At 41.6% G+C, this 20,585-nt stretch overlaps 1 pseudogene; it reads left to right on the top strand.

Annotated features, from left to right (window-relative positions):
• Window positions 1-19,767: 19,767 nt before the first annotated feature.
• On the top strand, window positions 19,768-20,374 carry LOC150095827 (small subunit ribosomal RNA; annotated as a pseudogene; the record flags this gene model as incomplete).
• Window positions 20,375-20,585: the final 211 nt, after the last annotated feature.

Here is a 20,585-nt window from a genome sequence, read left to right as displayed (position 1 = left end):
AAGATTTCTAACGAAGTCGAAGCCGACGTCAGTGCGATGCACGGGATGGGGTCGAGGCGAACCGCTCCTCAGAACGAGGTCTGTACGAATCGGTAAGCGAGTACCGCGGTGCTCCGCGAGTAGGAGCACACCGACTGCGATGCAGTCGAAACTCTGAGAAGCGAACGCGGTGGCCGTATCCTCTGACTGGGAGATTTTTCTCCTCTGAGAGACACTTTCCCTGGCATCGCATGTTCGGAGCATTTCCGTGTCCTTCCCGCTCCGGAAAACTGATGAAATACTAGGACGGGAACGAATAAATCGTTTCCAGATTATTTCCGTGCCCTGACGAGATTGGAAAGTTATACATGGAGCATTTCCGTGTCCTGACGAGGTTAAGAAGTTATACATAGAGCATTTCCGTGTCCTGACGAGATTGGAAAGTTACACATGGAGCATTTCCGTGTCCTGACGAGATTGGAAAAGTTATTCGTTGGAGCATTTCCGTGCCCTGACGAGATTGGAAAGTTACACATGGAGCATTTCCGTGTCCTGACGAGATTGGAAAGTTCTACGTGGAGCATTTCCGTGTCCTGACGAGATTGGAAATTAATTCGTGGAGCATTTCCGTGCCCTGACGAGATTGGAAAGTTATACATGGAGTATTTCCGTTCCTGACGAGATTGGAAAGTTACACATGGAGCATTTCCGTGTCCTGACGAGATTGGAAAGTTATACATGGAACATTTCCGTGTATTGTTAAGCGTTGAAATTTATACCTGGAGCATTGCCATGTACTGTTGAGCATTGAAAGTTAAACATCCAGCATTTCCGTGTCCTGGTGAGTGGGGAAAGTTATACATGCAGAATTTCTATGTCCAGATGAGCATTGAAAGTTATTCATGGAGCATTTCCGTGTACTGATGAGCGATGAAAGTTAAACATCCAGCATTTCCGTGTCTTAAGAGTGTAGAAAGTTATATATGCAGCATTTCCATGTCCCTGTGAATTTGAAAAGTTATACATGGGGATTTTCAATGTCCTGATCAGTGTGGAAAGTTATACCTGCAGCATTTCTGTGTCCTGATGAGTGTTGAAAGTTTTCCATGCAGCATTTTTGTGTCCTGATGAGTGTAGAAAGTTTGCCATGCAGCATTTCTGTGTCCTGATGAGTGTTGAAAGTTTTCATGCAGCATTTCTGTGTACTGATGAGCGTTGAAAGTTATTCATGGAGTATTTTCGTGTACTAATGAGCGTTGAAAGTTATACATGGAGCATTTCCGTGTCCTGATGAGTGTGCAAAGTTATACAAGCAGCACTTCTCTGTCGCAGTGAGTGTGGAAAGTTACACATGCAGCATTTCGGTGCATTGATCACCATGGAAAGTTATACATGCTGCATTTCCATGTCCTGATGAGCATTGAAAGTCATACATGATTAATAATTATTCATGATTCCAGACTGATGATTAAACGCTAATGTGATTTTATGTATTTTCAATATATAGTTTTCATCCTTTACTATTGTCATGCTATGTTATTCATCTATTATACACTTCCTATAGGCAGATGACTTTCAACGGACACGAAAAAAGCAACTTTACTATAAATGGAGGGTGATGTTCAAGGTAGTTCGGTTGGCGACTACGTTCTACCTTGAGCATCATCATCCCTACTGAGAGAACATGACCCTGAAGGTACTGGAGTCAGTTCATCCTTGAGGGTCACTTTCCCTAGATTTCAATCCGTGTCTGATAATTATATTCTCTACAGATATGCACCCATTCAACTTTCCAATGTTTCCTAATAAGAGTCTTGTCATGCGGAGGATATGTAACAATCCTTACATTTCGGATATTTCATGAATATTTATCAATCTGTCCGATAATTTTATTCACTTTCGATGGACGGTCTATTTGTAATCTATTTTCCTTGTATAATATTCAACGTTAACCATTGCCATGCTTATGGTACTCATCTATTAAATATTTCCTGAAGGTAGATGACCCTCAATGTACAAAAATAGCGACTTTCTTATAGAGGGAGGGTGATGCTCAAGGTACATCGGCTGGCGACCGCGTTCTACCTTGAGCATCATCGTCCCTAAAGAGGGCACATGACCCTGAAGGTAGTGGAGTCAGATCAACCTTGAGGGTCAACTTCCTTGATTTCAATCCGTGTCTGATAATTATATTCTCTACAGATATGCACCCATTCAACTTTCCAATGTTTTCTAATAAGAGTCTTGTGCGGTGGATATGTATCAATCCTTATATTTCGGATATTTCATGTATATTTATCAATCCGTCCGATAATTTTATTCACTTTCAATCGACGAACTATTTGTAATATATTTTCCGTGTATAATTTTCATTGTTAACCATTGCCATTCTTGTGGTACTCATCTATTAAATATTTCCTTAAGGTAGATGACCCTCAAGGTACAAAAATAGCGACTTTCATATAGAGGGAGGGTGATGCTCAAGGTACATCGGCAGGCGACCGCGTTCTACCTTGAGCATCATCGTCCCTAAAGAGGGAACATGACCCTGAAGGTTGTGGAGTCAGTAAAACCTTGAGGGTCAACTTCCCTAGATTTCAATCCGTGTCTGATAATTATATTCTGTACAGATATGCACCCATTCAACTTTCCAATGTTTTCTAATAAGAGTCTTGTCGTGCGGAGGATATGTACCAATCCTTATATTTCGGATATTTCATGAATATTTATCAATCCATCCGATAATTTTATTCACTTTCAATCGACGAACTATTTGTAAATATATTTTCCGTGTATAATTTTCATTGTTAACCATTGCCATTCTTGTGGTACTCATCTATTAAATATTTCCTGAAGGTAGATGACCCTCAATGTACAAAAATAGCGACTTTCATATAGAGGGAGGGTGATGCTCAAGGTACATTGGCTGGCGACCGTGTTCTACCTTGAGCATCATCGTCCCTAAAGAGGGAACATGACCGTGAAGGTAGTGGAGTGAGATCAACCTTGAGGATCAACTTTCCTTGATTTCAATCCGTGTCTGATAATTATATTCTCTACAGATATGCACCATTCAACTTTCCAATGTTTTCTAATAAGAGTCATGTGCGGAGGATATGTATCAATCCTAATATTTCTGATATTTCATGTATATTTATCAATCCGTCCGATAATTTTATTCACTTTCAATCGACGAACTATTTGTAAATATATTTTCCGTGTATAATTTTCATCGTTAACCATTGCCATTTGTGGTACTCATCTAATTAAATATTTCCTTAAGGTAGATGACCCTCAAGGTACAAAAATAGCGACTTTCATATAGAGGGAGGGTGATGCTCAAGGTACATCGGCTGGCGACCGCGTTCTACCTTGAGCATCATCGTCCCTAAAGAGGGAACATGACCCTGAAGGTTGTAGAGTCAGTTCAACCTTGAGGGTCACCTTCTCTAGATTTCAATCCGTGTCTGGTAATTATATTCTCTACAGATATGCACCCTTTCAACTTTCCAATGTTTCCTAATAAGAGTCTTGTCGTGCGGAGGATATGTACCAATCCCTACATTTCGGATATTTCATGCATATTTATCGATCTGCCCGATAATTTTATTCACTTTCGATGGACGGACTATTTGTAATCTATTTTCCGTGTATAATATTCGTCTTTAACCATTGCCATGGTTGTGGTACTCATCTATTATATATTTCCTGAAGGTAGATGACCCTCAAGGTAGAAAAATAGCGACTTTCATATAGAGGGAGGGTGATGCTCAAGGTATCCTTGGCTGGCGACCGCGTTCTACCTTGAGCATCATCGTCCCTAAAGAGGGAACATGATCCTGAAGGGTGTGGAGTCAGTTGAACCTTGAGGGTCACCTTCCCTACATTTCAATCCGTGTTTGATAATTATATTCCCTACAGATATGCACCCATTCATCTTTCCATTGTTTTCTAATAAGAGTCTTGTCGTGCGGAGGATATATACCAATCCCTACATTTCGGATATTTCATGCATATGAATTAATCTGTCCGAGAAATATAGTCACTTTCGATCGATGGACTATTTGTCATCTATTTTCCGTATACAATTCGCATCCTTGTACTTTGTCATGCTTATGTTACTCATCTATTATATATATCCTGAAGGTAGATGACCCTCAATGTTCAAAATTACCGACTTTCATATAGAGGGAGGGTGATGCTCAAGGTAGATCGGCTGACGACTGCGTTCTACCTTTAGCATCATCGTCCCTACCAAGGGAACATAACCCTGAAGGTTGTGGAGTCAGTGCGACAGTTCAACCTTGAGGGTCACCTTCCCTAGATTTCAACCCGTGTCTGATAAATATATTCTGTACGGATAAGCGACCACTCAGCTTTTCAATGTGTTCGTCTTATACTTCTTTAATTTTTTCACATTGTCGAGCGGGAAATACGTATCAATCTTTAATTTTTCTCATACATCACGAATAATTACCAATCTGTCTGATAATTATAATCAGTTTCGATAAACGGACCTTGGATGTTGTTGAGATTGTGTTCCGCATCAGTCGTGTATTTAATGTAGATATGTGGCTCTCTGGGTACAAAAATAGCGAGCGCAATCGGATGGGAGGTTTAAGCTGAAGTGACTTTTAATGACGACATCGTATTACTTTCTGCTTCACCATCTCTATCGATGAGAGATCAATCACAAATTATTTTGGCTGTTCTATATTCTGGTTATCCTTGCCTGGCTTTCAACTTTGTGTGTGTGTGTGTGTGTGTGTGTGCGTGCTTTGCGTTTATATTACGTGTGAATCTTTGTATATATTTTTGTGTATCGTAATATCTATGTGGTGGATTAAGATTTGTGTGTGTTCGTGTGTATTTGTGGTAGCGTTTTTGTGTGTGCTTTTCCTGAGTGTGTGGCAATGTGTGTGGTGGTTTATGTGCGCGTCGTTTTGTCTGAATATGTGTGCGTATTTTTGGTGGTGGTGTGTGTGGTTTTCTCTGAGTGTTTGTGCGGTGGTGGTGTTTTTGTGTGGTTTTCTCTGAGAGTGTGTGCGTGGTATTATGTGTGTGTTTGTGGCAGTGTTTGTTGCATTGTCTCTGTGTGGTTGCTATATCTGTGTGTGTCTGTGCGATCGTGGTGTGTGTGTGTGGTGGGTTGTGTGTGTCTGCGGTGGATTATGTGTGGTGTTGTCTGTGTGTTTGTAGTTGTTGTGGTGTTTTTGTTTGTTTTTTTCTGAGTGTGTGTGGCATTATGTGTGTGTGTTTGTTGCATTGTGTCTGTGTGGTTGCTATATCTGTGGGTGTGTGCGGTCGTGGTTTCTGTATGTGGTGGGTTGTGTGTGTGCGGTCGTGGTGTCTGTGCGTGTGGATTATGTGTGGTTTTTTCAGTGTGTTTTTATTTGTGGTGGTGTTTTGTGTGGTTTTCTTTGAGTTTGCTTGTGTGGCATTATGTATGTGTGGTTGTGGCAGTGTTTGTTGCATTGTCTCTGTGTGGTTGCTATATCTGTGTGCGTGTGGCATCGTGGTGTGTGTGTGTGGTGGGTTGGGTGTGTGTGTGTGTGTGTGTGGTGGATTATGTGTGTGGTTTTGTCTGAGTGTGTATTTGTGGTTTAGGTGCTTGTGTTTGTGGCGGTGTGTGTGGCATTGTGTATGTGGTGGATTATGTGTGTGGTTTTGTCTGAGTGTGTGTGTATTTGTGGTTGGGTTTGTGTGTGGTTTTTTCTCTCAGTGTGTGTGGCATTGTATGTGTGTGTTGTGGTTTAGGTGCGTGTGTTTGTGGTGGTGTGTGTGGTTGATTATGTGTGTGGTTTTGGGTGGCGTTTTGTTTCTCAGCGTGTTTGTGGCGGTGTGTCTGTGATTGTGTGAGTGTGTACTGATTTATGCGTGTGTGTGTTGGTGGCGGTGTGTTTGGCGTTGTATTAAAGTCTGGTTGTTTAGAGTGTGTGCTTGTGGCGGTTTGTGTGTGTGGTGGATTATGTGCCTTTGATTGTGGCATTGTGTGTGGCGTTGGTGTGTGTGTGTCATATAATATATGTGGGGGAATGTATATGTGTATAATATGTGTGGTTGTGTGTGTTATCATCTACTACAGAAGAATATTATTTTCTATGTAACTTTTTGTGGTTTTGTGGTGGCGTTTTGTCTCTCAGCTTGTTTGTGGCGGTGTGTTTGTGATTGTGTGAGTGTGTACTGGTTTTTGTGTGTGTGAGTGTGTGTGTGTTTGTGTTTGTTGCGGTATGTGTGGCATTGTATGAATGTCTGGTGGTGTGTGTGTGTGTGTGGTGGATTATGTGCCTTTCTTTGTGGCATTGTGTGTGTGTGTGTGTGTGTGTGTGTGTGTGTGTGTGTGTGTGTGTGTGTGTGTGTGTGTGTGTGTGTGTGTGTGTGTGTGTGTGTGTGTGTGTGTGTGTGTGTGTGTGTGTGTGTGTGTGTGTGTGTGTGTGTGTGTCATATAATATATCTGGGGGAATGTATATGTGTATAATATGGGTGGTTGTGTGTGTTATCATGTACTAAAGAAGGAATATTATTTTCTACGCAACATTTTAGAACAACAAGAACAATAATATATAGATATAAATTTTTTGTGTGTATCATTAAGCAAAGTATATATATATATATATATATATATATATATATTATCCTTTGTGTAATATATATATTAACTCGTTTGGAACTTCATGTCAGAGATTAATCCTGGGATGTAATTGGAAGGACCGTGTCACTAACTCTGCTGTGCTAAATTCGGCTGAGCAAGAATCGCTTATTAATATACTCAAAAACAAGAACTCCGATGACTTGGGCATCAATCAGACATCCTGAAATTTCTCTTTTAGGAATCCCTCATCCTATATATAGAACCAGATGATGGCAATCGCAGTATAGGAAGACTATTCAAACATTTTGCATTAGTTCAACCCTTGTAGATATCATGTGTCCTGATCCCACTGATGACACCTAAAGAGAGATCGAAGTGGGTCTGGGTAGTGGCCCTTCTTCCCGTTATTATTAATTGCTTTATACATACATACACGTAAGACATATCATGGCAAGTAAAATGAAGTCATTAACTTTTATTTACAAGTAACCTGGACGTGTATATCATTTACGCAAAAAATCGCAATGTTTTGCAACCTTCGGATGAGGATGATAACCGAATATAATATATCTTGGTATCTTTAGTAAGTAAATAAATAAATAAATAAATATGTATATATATATATAATAAAAAGGTGAAAATATGTTGATAATAAGAAACTTAAATAATATTATGCAGAGAGCAATCATAATAATGTTAACATAAGAAGATTAAGATTTAGACGGTCGGGATGATGACCCTGAAGGGTGCCGCGAACATACGTGTATATGTTCGCGTCCTGGGCGACGGAGTTTTGTCTTTAACTTTCCGACTTTATTGAGGCTCATGATCCCTACTTCTCGGTTCACTTGCCGATGCCGTCCGACTGCTGGCGTGCTTCGGCATAGGTGCACGTACTCGGTGCCGTTTCGAAGTGCTATTGCTGCGTATCGCAGCAATAGCACTTAAAAATTTGGCAATGTTTAGTTGATTGACAGATAAGTATATGGCATAGGAGGAAAACACCAACGCGACATTGGCATTTTCATTGCCGTACTAGTGATAGACTTTAACGAATGGTTATTCGCGATGTGCGACAGATCCGCCTCTTCATATACTGTTACATTGGACTGTTTTCTCCTGAAATGGACCAATGAGGCTAAAGCCTTTCGTAGTTCTATACAATGAGGAGAGGTCCTCTTGCAGGACGGAGGAGATAAAAGACTAATGAATGTCTCGTCGACGGAGCGACCCACGGCAGGTGCACGCACCCGGCAAGCAAGCACAGGTGGTGATGAGCAGTAAGGCGAGCCGCCAGTAAGTGCAGTAAATATTCCGCCCTAATAAATAAATAGTGAAATAGTAACGAGAAAAACAAATGAAAAAGAATTCTAATACGAATTCAAAATGAAAAGTGGTGATGGTGGAAATGTTGGTGATGGTGGTGGTAGTAGTATGAGGAGAATGAATGCCGATAATGGTGCGTTGCAGTGTCGTGACGGTCACGTGGACATGTGGTTTCCTCCAGCCTCTCCGTAACGTTTCCCAGGTATGGTCCGTTGATCTACAACGCCCAACTCCCGTCGCAGCGCTCTGCACGTGAATTCGTCTGAGCAAGCGGCTTCTGGAGATGCATTTCTAACAAACGAGTTTGCTGCCTCTGCGACCGAGCGCCAAGATTTCTAACGAAGTCGAAGCCAACGTCCGTGCGATGCACGGGATGGGGTCGAGGCGAACCGCTCCTCAGAACGAGGTCTGTACGAATCGGTACACGAGTACCGCGGTGCTCCACGAGTCGGAGGACCCTGACTGCGATGCAGTCGAAACTCTGAGAAGCGAACGCGGTGGCTCATCCTCTGACTGGGAGATTTGTCTCCTCTGAGAGACACTTTCCCTGGCATCGCATGTTCGGAGCATTTCCGTGTCCTTCCCGCTCCGGAAAACTGATGAAATACTAGGACGGGAACGAATAAATCGTATCCAGTGCATTTTCGTGTCCTGACGAGATTGGAAAGTTATTCGTGGAGCATTTCCGTGCCCTGACGAGATTGGAAAGTTATACATGGAGCATTTCCGTGTCCTGACGAGATTAAGAAGTTATACATGGAGCATTTCCGTGTCCTGACGAGATTGGAAGTTATTCATGGAGCATTTCCGTGTCCTGACGAGATTGGAAAGTTCTACGTGGAACATTTCCGTGTCCTGACGAGATTGGAAAGTTATTCGTGGAGCATTTCCGTGTCCTGTCGAGATTGAAAAGTTATTCGTGGAGCATTTCCGTGTCCTGACGAGATTGCAAAGTTATACATGGAGCATTTCGGTGTCCTGACGAGATTAAGAAGTTATACATGGAGCATTTCCGTGTCCTGACGAGATTGGAAAGTTAAACATGGAACATTTCCGTTCACTGACGAGATTGGAAAGTTACACATGGAGCATTTCCGTGTCCTGACGAGATTGGAAAGTTATACATGGAACATTTCCGTGTATGTTAAGCGTTGAAATTTATACCTGGAGCATTGCCGTGTAATGTTGAGCATTGAAAGTTAAACATCCAGAATTTCCGTGTCCTGCTGAGTGGGGAAAGTTATACATGCAGAATTTCTATGTCCAGATGAGCATTGAATGTTATTCATGGAGCATTTCCGTGTACTGATGAGCAATGAAAGTTAAACATCCAGCATTTCCGTGTCTTAAGAGTGTAGAAAGTTATATATGCAGCATTTCCATGTCCCTGTGAATTTGAAAAGTTATACATGGGGATTTTCAATGTCCTGATCAGTGTGGAAAGTTATACCTGCAGCATTTCTGTGTCCTGATGAGTGTTGAAAGTTTTCCATGCAGCATTTTTGTGTCCTGATGAGTGTAGAAAGTTTGCCATGCAGCATTCTGTGTCCTGATGAGTGTTGAAAGTTTTACATGGAGCATTTTCGTGTACTAATGAGCGTTGAAAGTTATACATGGAGCATTTCCGTGTCCTGATGAGTGTGGAAAGTTATACATGCAGCACTTCTCTGTCGCAGTGAGTGTGGAAAGTTACACATGCAGCATTTCGGTGCATTGATCACCATGGAAAGTTATACATGCAGCATTTCCATGTCCTGATGAGCATTGAAAGTCATACATGATTAATAATTATTCATGATTCCAGACTGATGATTAAACGCTAATGTGATTTTATGTATTTTCAATATATAGTTTTCATCCTTTATCATTGTCATGCTATGTTATTCATCTATTATACACTTCCTATAGGCAGATGACTTTCAACGGCACGAAAAAAGCAACTTTACTATAAATGGAGGGTGATGTTCAAGGTAGTTCGGTTGGCGACTACGTTCTACCTTGAGCATCATCATCCCTACTGAGAGAACATGACCCTGAAGGTACTGGAGTCAGTTCAACCTTGAGGGTCACTTTCCCTAGATTTCAATCCGTGTCTGATAATTATATTCTCTACAGATATGCACCCATTCAACTTTCCAATGTTTCCTAATAAGAGTCTTGTCATGCGGAGGATATGTAACAATCCTTACATTTCGGATATTTCATGAATATTTATCAATCTGTCGATAATTTTATTCACTTTCGATGGACGGTCTATTTGTAATCTATTTTCCTTGTATAATATTCAACGTTAACCATTGCCATGCTTATGGTACTCATCTATTAAATATTTCCTGAAGGTAGATGACCCTCAATGTACAAAAATAGCGACTTTCTTATAGAGGGAGGGTGATGCTCAAGGTACATCGGCTGGCGACCGCGTTCTACCTTGAGCATCAACGTCCCTAAAGAGGGCACATGACCCTGAAGGTAGTGGAGTCAGATCAACCTTGAGGGTCAACTTCCCTAGATTTCAATCCGTGTCTGATAATTATATTCTCTACAGATATGCACCCATTCAACTTTCCAATGTTTTCTAATAAGAGTCTGGGGAGGATATGTATCAATCCTTATATTTCGGATATTTCATGTATATTTATCAATCCGTCGATAATTTTATTCACTTTCAATCGACGAACTATTTGTAATATATTTTCCGTGTATAATTTTCATTGTTAACCATTGCCATTCTTGTGGTACTCATCTATTAAATATTTCCTTGAAGGTAGATGACCCTCAAGGTACAAAAATAGCGACTTTCATATAGAGGGAGGGTGATGCTCAAGGTACATCGCTGGCAACCGCGTTCTACCTTGAGCATCATCGTCCCTAAAGAGGGAACATGAGCCTGAAGGTTGTGGAGTCCGTTAAACCTTGAGGGTGACCTTCCCTAGATTTCAATCCGTGTCTGATAATTATATTCTGTACAGATATGCACCCATTCAACTTTCCAATGTTTTTTATAAGAGTCTTGTCGTGCGGAGGATATGTACCAATCCTTATATTTCGGATATTTCATGAATATTTATCAATCTGTCCGATAATTTTATTCACTTTCGATGGACGAACTATTTGTAATCTATTTTCCGTGTATAATTTTCATCGTTAACCATTGCCATTCTTGTGGTACTCATCTATTAAATATTTCCTGAAGGTAGATGACCCTCAAGGTACAAAAATAGCGACTTTTTTATAGAGGGAGGGTGATGCTCAAGGTACATCGGCTGGCGACCGCGTTCTACCTTGAGCATCATCGTCCCTAAAGAGGGCACATGACCCTGAAGGTAGTGGAGTCAGATCAACCTTGAGGGTCAACTTCCATAGATTTCAATCCGTGTCTGATAATTATATTCTCTACAGATATGCACCCATTCAACTTTCCAATGTTTTCTAATAAGAGTCTTGTGCGGATGATATGTATCAATCCTTATATTTCGGATATTTCATGTATATTTATCAATCCGTCCGATAATTTTATTCACTTTCAATCGACGAACTATTTGTAATATATTTTCCGTGTATAATTTTCATTGTTAACCACTGCCATTCTTGTGGTACTCATCTATTAAATATTTCCTTAAGGTAGATGACCCTCAAGGTACAAAAATAGCGACTTTCATATAGAGGGAGGGTGATGCTCAAGGTACATTGGCTGGCAACCGCGTTCTACCTTGAGCATCATCGTCCCTAAAGAGGGAACATGACCCAGAAGGTAGTGGAGTCAGATCAACCTTGAGGGTCAACTTTCCTTGATTTCAATCCGTGTCTGATAATTATATTCTCTACAGATATGCACCCATTCAACTTTCCAATGTTTTCTAATAAGAGTCTTGTGCGGAGGATATGTATCAATCCTTATATTTCGGATATTTCATGTATATTTATCAATCCGTCCGATAATTTTATTCACTTTCAATCGACGAACTATTTGTAAATATATTTTCCGTGTATAATTTTCATTGTTAACCATTGCCATTCTTGTGGTACTCATCTATTAAATATTTCCTTAAGGTAGATGACCCTCAAGGTACAAAAATAGCGACTTTCATATAGAGGGAGGGTGATGCTCAAGGTACATCGGCTGGCGACCGCGTTCTACCTTGAGCATCATCGTCCCTAAAGAGGGAACATGACCTGAAGGTTGTGGAGTCAGTTTAACCTTGAGGGTCAACTTCCCTAGATTTCAATCCGTGTCTGATAATTATATTCTGTACAGATATGCACCCATTCAACTTTCCAATGTTTTCTAATAAGAGTCTTGTGCGGAGGATATGTACCAATCCTTACATTTCGGATATTTCATGAATATTTATCAATCTGTCCGATAATTTTATTCACTTTCGATGGACGGACTATTTGTAATCTATTTTCCGTGTATAATATTCGTCTTTAACCATTGCCATTCTTGTGGTACTCATCTATTAAATATTTCCTGAAGGTAGATGACCCTCAAGGTACAAAAATAGCGACTTTTATATAGAGGGAGGGTGATGCTCAAGGTACATCGGCTGGCGACCGCGTTCTACCTTGAGCATCATCGTCCCTAAAGAGGGAACATGACCCTGAAGGGTGTGGAGTCAGATCAACATTGAGGGTCACCTTTCCTTGATTTCAATCCGTGTCTGATAATTATATTCTCTACAGATATGCACACATTCAACTTTCCAATGTTTTCCAATAAGAGTCTTGTGCGAGGATATGTATCAATCCCTACATTTCGGATATTTCATGCATATTTATCAATCTGTCCGATAATTTTATTCACTTTCGATGGACGACTATTTGTAATCTATTTTCCGTGTATAATTTTCATCGTTAACCATTGCCATTCTTTTGGTACTCATCTATTAAATATTTTCCTGAAGGTAGATGACCCTCAAGGTACAAAAATAGCGACTTTCATATAGAGGGAGGGTGATGCTCAAGGTACATTGGCTGGCGACTGCGTTCTACCTTGAGCATCATCGTCACTAAAGAGGGAACATGATCCTGAAGAGTGTGGGGTGGGGGGGGGGGGGGGTGGGGGGGGGGGGGGGTGGGGGGGGGGGGGGGTGGGGGGGGGGGGGGGTGGGGGGGGGGGGGGGTGGGGGGGGGGGGGGGTGGGGGGGGGGGGGGGTGGGGGGGGGGGGGGGTGGGGGGGGGGGGGGGTGGGGGGGGGGGGGGGTGGGGGGGGGGGGGGGTGGGGGGGGGGGGGGGTGGGGGGGGGGGGGGGTGGGGGGGGGGGGGGGTGGGGGGGGGGGGGGGTGGGGGGGGGGGGGGGTGGGGGGGGGGGGGGGTGGGGGGGGGGGGGGGTGGGGGGGGGGGGGGGTGGGGGGGGGGGGGGGTGGGGGGGGGGGGGGGTGGGGGGGGGGGGGGGTGGGGGGGGGGGGGGGTGGGGGGGGGGGGGGGTGGGGGGGGGGGGGGGTGGGGGGGGGGGGGGGTGGGGGGGGGGGGGGGTGGGGGGGGGGGGGGGTGGGGGGGGGGGGGGGTGGGGGGGGGGGGGGGTGGGAATCAGTTGAACCTTGCGGGTCACCTTCCCTACATTTCAATCCGTGTTTGATAATTATATTCCCTACAGATATGCACCCATTCATCTTTCCATTGTTATCGAACTAATGTTGAATTTTTTAAAAATTTTCATATAACCCGATAAAGTTCTTATTAGCATAGTTTGATAGATATCAATGCCCTATGCCTATATATAAAGTTTCATATCGCTGGAATCATTTTCCAGCGAGTATTAGCGTATTGGTGCTGTAAGAGTGAAAAGAAGCAGATTTTGACTAAAAAACACGAAAAAATTCACTTTTTGCAAAATTTCACGGGAACGTTATTTTCGTGTTTTACACACACAAACGCTATCAGATGAAGCTATTTGAGTGTATTTAAGTATATTTCGTTATATGGCACATAATTTAACGCAGACGTTGTCAAAAAATCCAGCAATACAGAGTACAGTGCTTTCTACCTTGTTTGGACATTATGTCGTTAGAGGGCGTTGTTATCGAACTAATGTTGAATTTTTTAAAAATTTGCATATCACCCGATTAAGTTCTTATTAGTGCAATTTGATAGATATCAATTCCCTATGCCTATATAAAAAGATTCATATCGCTGGAGTCATTTTCCAGCTAGTATCAGCGTATTCGTTCTGTAAGAGTGAAAACAAGCAGATTTTGACTAAAAAACAGGAAAAAATTCAATTTTTGCAAAATTTCACGGAAACGTTATTTTCGTGTTTTACACACACAAACGCTATCAGATGAAGCTATTTGAGTGCATTTAAGTATATTTCGTTATATGGCACATAATTTAACGCAAAGGTTGTTAAAGAAACCAGCAATACATAGTACAGTGCTTTATACTTTGATTGGACATTATGTCGTTAGAGGGCGCTGTTTTCGAACTAATGTTGAATTTTTTAAAAATTTGCATTTCACCCGATTAAGTTCTTATTAGAACAGTTTGAAACATATCAATGCCCTATGCCTATATAAAAAGTTTCATATCGCTGGAATCATTTTCCAGCGAGTATCAGCGTATTGGTGCTGTATGAGTGAAAACAAGCAGGTTTTGACTAAAAAACACGAAAAAATTTACTTTTTGCAAAATTTCTCGGAAACGGTATTTTCTTGTTTTACACACACAAACGCTATCAGATGCAACTATTTGAGTGTGTTTAAGTATATTTCGTTATATGGCAAATAATTTAACGCAGAGTTTGTTAAAGAAACCAGCAACACCTAGTACAATGCTTTCTACCTTTTTTGGACATTATGTCGTTCGAGGACGCTGTTATCGAACTAATGTTGAATTTTTTAAAAATTTGCATATCACACGAATAAGTTCTTATTAGCGCAGTTTGATAGATATCACTGCCCTATGCCTATATAAAAAGTTACATATCGCTCGAATAATTTTACAGCGAGTATTAGCGTATTCGTTCTGTAAGAGTGAAAACAAGCAGGTTTTGACTAAAAAACACGAAAAAATTTACTTTTTGCAAAATTTCTCGGAAACGGTATTTTCTTGTTTTACACACACAAACGCTATCAGATGCAACTATTTGAGTGTGTTTAAGTATATTTCGTTATATGGCAAATAATTTAACGCAGAGTTTGTTAAAGAAACCAGCAACACCTAGTACAATGCTTTCTACCTTTTTTGGACATTATGTCGTTTGATGGTGCTGTTATCGAAGTAATGTTGAATTTTTTAAAAATTTGCATATCACCCGATTAAGTTTTTATTAGAGCAGTTTGATACATATCAATGCCCTATGCCTATATAAAATGTTTCATATCGCTGGAATCATTTTTCAGCGAGTATCAGCATATTCGTGCTGTAAGAGTGAAAACAAGCTGATTTTGACTAAAAAACACGAAAAAATTCACTTTTTGCAAAATTTCACGGAAACGTTAATCTCGTGTTTTACACACACAAACACAATCAGATGAAGCTATTTGAGTGTGTTTAAGTATATTTCGTTATATGGAAAATAATTTAACGCAGAGGTTTTTAAAGAAACCAGCAATACATATTATAATGCTTTATATCTTGTTTGGACATTATGTCGTTAGAGGGCGCTGTTATCGAACTAATGTTAAATTTTTTAAAAATTTGCATATCACCCGATTAAGTTCTTATTAGCACAGTTTGATACATATCAATGCCCTATGCTTATATAAAAAGTTTCATATCGCTGGAATCATTTTCCATCGGGTATCATCGTATTGGTGCTGTAAGAGTGAAAAGAAGCAGGTTTTGACAAAAAAACACGAAAAAATTCACTGTGTGCAAAATTTCACGGAAACGTTATTTTCGTGTTTTACACACACAAACGCTATCAAATGAAGCTATTTGAGTGTATTTAAGTATATTTCGTTATATGGCACATAATTTCTGAGTGTGTGTGTGGCATTATGTGTGTGTGTTTGTGGCAGTGTTTGTTGCATTGTCTCTGTGTGGTTGCAATATCTGGTGTGTGTGTGTGCGGTCGTGGTGTCTGTGTGTGGTGGATTATGTGTGTTTTTTTCTGTGTGTTGGTATTTGTGGTGGTGTTTTTGTGTGGTTTTCTCTGAGTTTGTTTGTGTGGCTTTATGTGTGTGTGGTTGGGGCAGTGTTTGTTGCACTGTCTCTGTTTGGTTGGTATATCTGTGTGTGTGTGGGATCGTGGTGTCTGTGATTGGTGGGTTGTGTATGTGTGTGTGTGTTTGGTGGATTATGTGAGGTTTTGTCTGTGTGTTTGTATTTGTGGTGGTGTTTTTGTGTGGTTTTCTCTGAGTGTGTGTGGCATTATGTGTGTGTGTTTGTGGCAGTGTTTGTGGCATTGTCTCTGTGTGGTTGTTTTTTCTGCGTGGTTTCGGTCGTGGTGTCTGTGTTTGTGTGGTGGATTATGCGTGTGATTTTGTGAGTGTGTGTGTATTTTTGGTGGTGTTTGTTTGTGGCTTTTTCTATGTGAGTGTGTGGCGGATTATATGTGTGTTTGTGGTGGTGTGTTTGGCATTGTGTGAGTGTGTAGTGGTTTATGTATGGTTGTTTGTGGCGGTGTGTGTGTCGCATTGTATGAATGTGTGCTGGTTTCTGTGTGTTTGCTTGTGGCTGTGTGTTTGGCATTGTGTGTGATGGATTATGTGTGTGGATTTATCTGAGTGTGTGTGAATTTGTGTTGGTGTTTGTGTGTGGTTTTGTCTCTCAGTGTGTGTGTGGCTTTGTATGTGTGTGTTGTGGTTTATATGCGTGTGCTGGTGGCGGTGTGTGTGGCATTGTATGTGTGTTTTGGTTCAGTTGCGTGTTCTTATGGCGGTGTGTGTGGCATTCTGTGTGTGTGTCAGATTATGTGTGTGGTTTTGTCTGAGTGTGTGTTTGTGGTTTAGGTGCTTTTGTTTGTGGCGGTGTGTGTGGCATTGTGTGTGTGTGGTGGATTAGTGTGTTGTTTTTTCTAAGTGTGTGTTTGTGGTTTAGGTGCTTTGGTTTGTGGCGGTGTGTGTGGCATTTTGTGTGTGTGGTTTTGTCTGAGTGTGTATTTGTGGTTTAGGTGCTTGTGTTTGTGGCGGAGTGTGTGGTATTGTGTGTATGTGGTGGATTATGTGTGTGGTTTTGTCTGAGTGTGTGTGTATTTGTGGTTGGGTTTGTGTGTGGTTTTGACTCTCAGTGTGTGGCATTGTATGTGTGTGTTGTGGTTGAGATGCGTGTGTTTGTGGTATGTGTGTGGTGGATTATGTGTGTGGTTTTGTGGTGGCGTTTTGTTTCTCAACGTGTTTGTGGCGGTGTGTTTGTGATTATGTGAGTGTGTACTGGTTTATGCGTGTGTGTGTTGGTGGCGGTGTGTTTGGCGTTGTATTAATGTCTGGTGGTTTATGTGTGTGTGCTTGTGGCGGTTTGTGTGTGTGGTGGATTATGTGCCATTGATTGTGACATTGTGTGTGGCGTTGGTGTGTGTGCGTCATATAATATATGTTGGGGAATGTATATGTGTATAATATGTGTGGTTGTGTGTGTTATCATGTAGTACAGAAGAATATTATTTTCTATGTAACTTTTTGTGGTTTTGTGGTGGCGTTTTGTCTCTCAGCGTGTTTGTGGCGGTGTGTTTGTGATTGTGTGAATGTGTACTGGTTTATGTGTGTGTGAGTGTGTGTGTGTGTGTTTGTGGCGGTGTGTGTGGCATTGTATGAAAGTCTGGTGGTTTATTTGTGTGTGCTTGTGGTGTGAGTGTGTGTGTGTGTGTGTGGTGGATTATGTGCCTTTGTTTGTGGCAATGTGTGTGGCGTTGGTGTGTGTGTGTGTGTCATATAATATATGTGGGGGAATGTATATGTTTATAATATGGGTGGTTGTGTGTGTTATCATGTACTAAAGAAGAATATTATTTTCTACGCAACATTTTAGAACAACAAGAGCAAAAATATATAGATATAAATTCCGTGTGTGTAACATTAAGCAAAGTATATATATATATATATATATATATATATATATATATATATATATATATATATATATATATTTTATCCTTTGTGTAATATATATATTAACTCCTTTGGAACTTCATGTCACAGATTAATCCTGGGATGCCATTGTAAGGACCGTGTCACTAACTCTGCTGTGATAAATTCGGCCCAGCAAGAATCGCTTATTAATATACTCAATAACAAGAACTCCGATGACTTGGGCATCAATCAGACATCCTGAAATTTCTCTTTTAGGAATCCCTCATCCTATATATAGAACCAGATGATGGCAATCGCAGTATAGAAAGACTATTCAAACATTTTGCATTAGTTCAACCCTTGTAGATATCATGTGTCCTGATCCCACTGATGACTCCTAAAGAGAGATCGAAGTGGGTCTGTGTAGTGGCCCTTCTTCCCGTTATTATTAATTGAATTATACATACATACACGTAAGACATATCATGACAAGTAAAAGTAAGTCATTAACTTTTATTTACAAGTAACTTGGACGTGTATATCATTTACGCAAAAAATCGCAATGTTTTGCTTCCTTCGGATGAGGATGATAACCGAATATAATATATCTTGGTATCTTTAGTAATTTAATAAATAAATAAATAAATATGTATATATGTGTAAAATAAAAAGGTGAAAATAAGATGATAATAAAAAACTTAAATAATATTATGCAGAGAGCAATCATAATAATGTTAACATAAGAAGATTAAGATTTAGACGGTCGGGATGATGACCCTGAAGGGTGTCGCGAACATACGTGTATATGTTCGCGTCCTGGGCGACGGAGTTTTGTCTTTAACTTTCTGACTTCCTTGAGGCTCATGATCCCTCCTTCTCGGTGCACTTGCCGATGCCGACCGACTGCTGGCGTGCTTCGGCTTAGGTGCACGTACTCAGTGACGTTTCGAAGTGCTATTGATCTGCGTATCGCAGCAAGAGCACTTAAAAATTTGGCAATGTTTAGTTGATTGACAGATAAGTTAATGGCATAGGAGGAAAACACCAACGCGACATTGGCATTTTCATTGCAGTACTAGTGGTAGACTTTAACAAATGGTTATTCGCGATGTGCGACAGATCCGTCCCTTCATACACTGTTACCATTGGACTGTTTTCTACTGAAATGGACCAATGAGGCTAAAGACTTTGGCAATTCTATACTATGAGGAGAGGTCCTCTTGCAGGACAGAGGAGATTAAAGACTAATGAATGTCTCTTCGATAGAGCGACCCACGGCAGGAGCACGCACCCGGCAAGCAAGCACAGGCGGTGATGAGCTGTAAGGCGAGCCGCCAGTAAGTGCAGTAAATATTCCGCCCTAATAAATAAATAAATAGTGAAATAGTAACAAGAAAAACAAATGAAAAAGAATTCTAATACGAATTCAAAATGAAAAGTGGTGATGGTGGTGGTGGTAATGTTGGTGATGGTGGTGGTAGTAGTGGCGATGGTGGTGGTAGTAGTAAGAGAATGAATGCCGATAATGGTGCGTTGCAGTGTCGTGACGGTTACGTGGACATGTGGTTTCCTCCAGCCTCTCCGTAACGTTTCCCAGGTATGGTCCGTTGATCTACAATGCCCAACTCCCATCGCAGCACTCTGCATGTGAATTCGTCTGAGCAAGAGGCTTCTGGAAATGCATTTGTAACCAACGAGTTTGCTGCCTCTCTGACCGAGCGCCAAGATTTCTAACGAAGTCGAAGCCAACGTCCGTGCGATGCACGGGATGGGTCGAGGCGAACCGCTCGTTAGAACGAGGTCTGTACCAATGGGTACGCGAGTCGGAGCACCCCGACTGTGACGCAGTCGAAACTCTGAGAAGCGAACGCGGTGGCGAGGCCGCCGCGTTCGTTGCATTCGAATGTTATCTAATGCTACCTGGTTGATCCTGCCAGTAGTCATATGCTTGTCTCAAAGATTAAGCCATGCATGTGTAAGTACATGCCTAAGCAAGGTGAAACAGCGAATGGCTCATTAAATCAGTTATGGTTCCTTAGATCGTACCTTATTACTTGGATAACTGTGGTAATTCTAGAGCTAATACATGCAGCAGAGCTCCGACCTTTGGGGACGAGCGATTTTATTAGACCAAGACCATTTGGGCTTCGGTCCGAAACTCCTGGTGACACTGGATAACTTTGAGCACATCGCACGGTCTCGTACCGGCGACGCATCTTTCAAGTGTCTGCCTTATCAACTGTCGATGGTAGGTTATGTGCCTACCATGACCGTAACGGGTAACGGGGAATCAGGGTTCGATTCCGGAGACGGAGCCTGAGAAACGGCTACCACATCCAAAGAAGGCTGCAGGCGCGCACATTACCCACTCCCGGCATGGGGAGGTAGTGACGAAAAATAACAATACGGGACTCAATTGAGGCCTCGTAATTGGAATGAGTACACTCTAAATCCTTTAACAAGGATCTATTGGAGGGCAAGTCTGGTGCCAGCAACTGCGGTAATTCCAGCTCCAATATCGTATATTAAAGTTGTTGCGGTTAAAAAGCTTGTAGTTGGATCTCATTTCCAGACGTGTGGTCCACCGACTTGTCCACCGAGCTGCGAGACTTGGTGTGAATTGCTGGACACATTGAGTACTGATTTTTCGAATGCACATTGCTGCCTCGGGTACCTCCCTGGGCCTCGCCTGTCTGAGGGTCGGATAACGATTTCCGAAGGCTTGTCTGCGTGCCAGT

Source organism: Typopeltis vanoorti, chromosome 19 (genome assembly GCF_054136105.1).
Source record: "Typopeltis vanoorti isolate ZY-2024b chromosome 19, IOZ_Tvanoo_1.0, whole genome shotgun sequence".
NCBI lineage: Eukaryota > Metazoa > Arthropoda > Arachnida > Uropygi > Thelyphonidae > Typopeltis > Typopeltis vanoorti.
The sequence above is the reverse complement of the archived record's forward strand: the minus strand, read 5'-3'. Positions and strand labels throughout refer to the sequence as shown.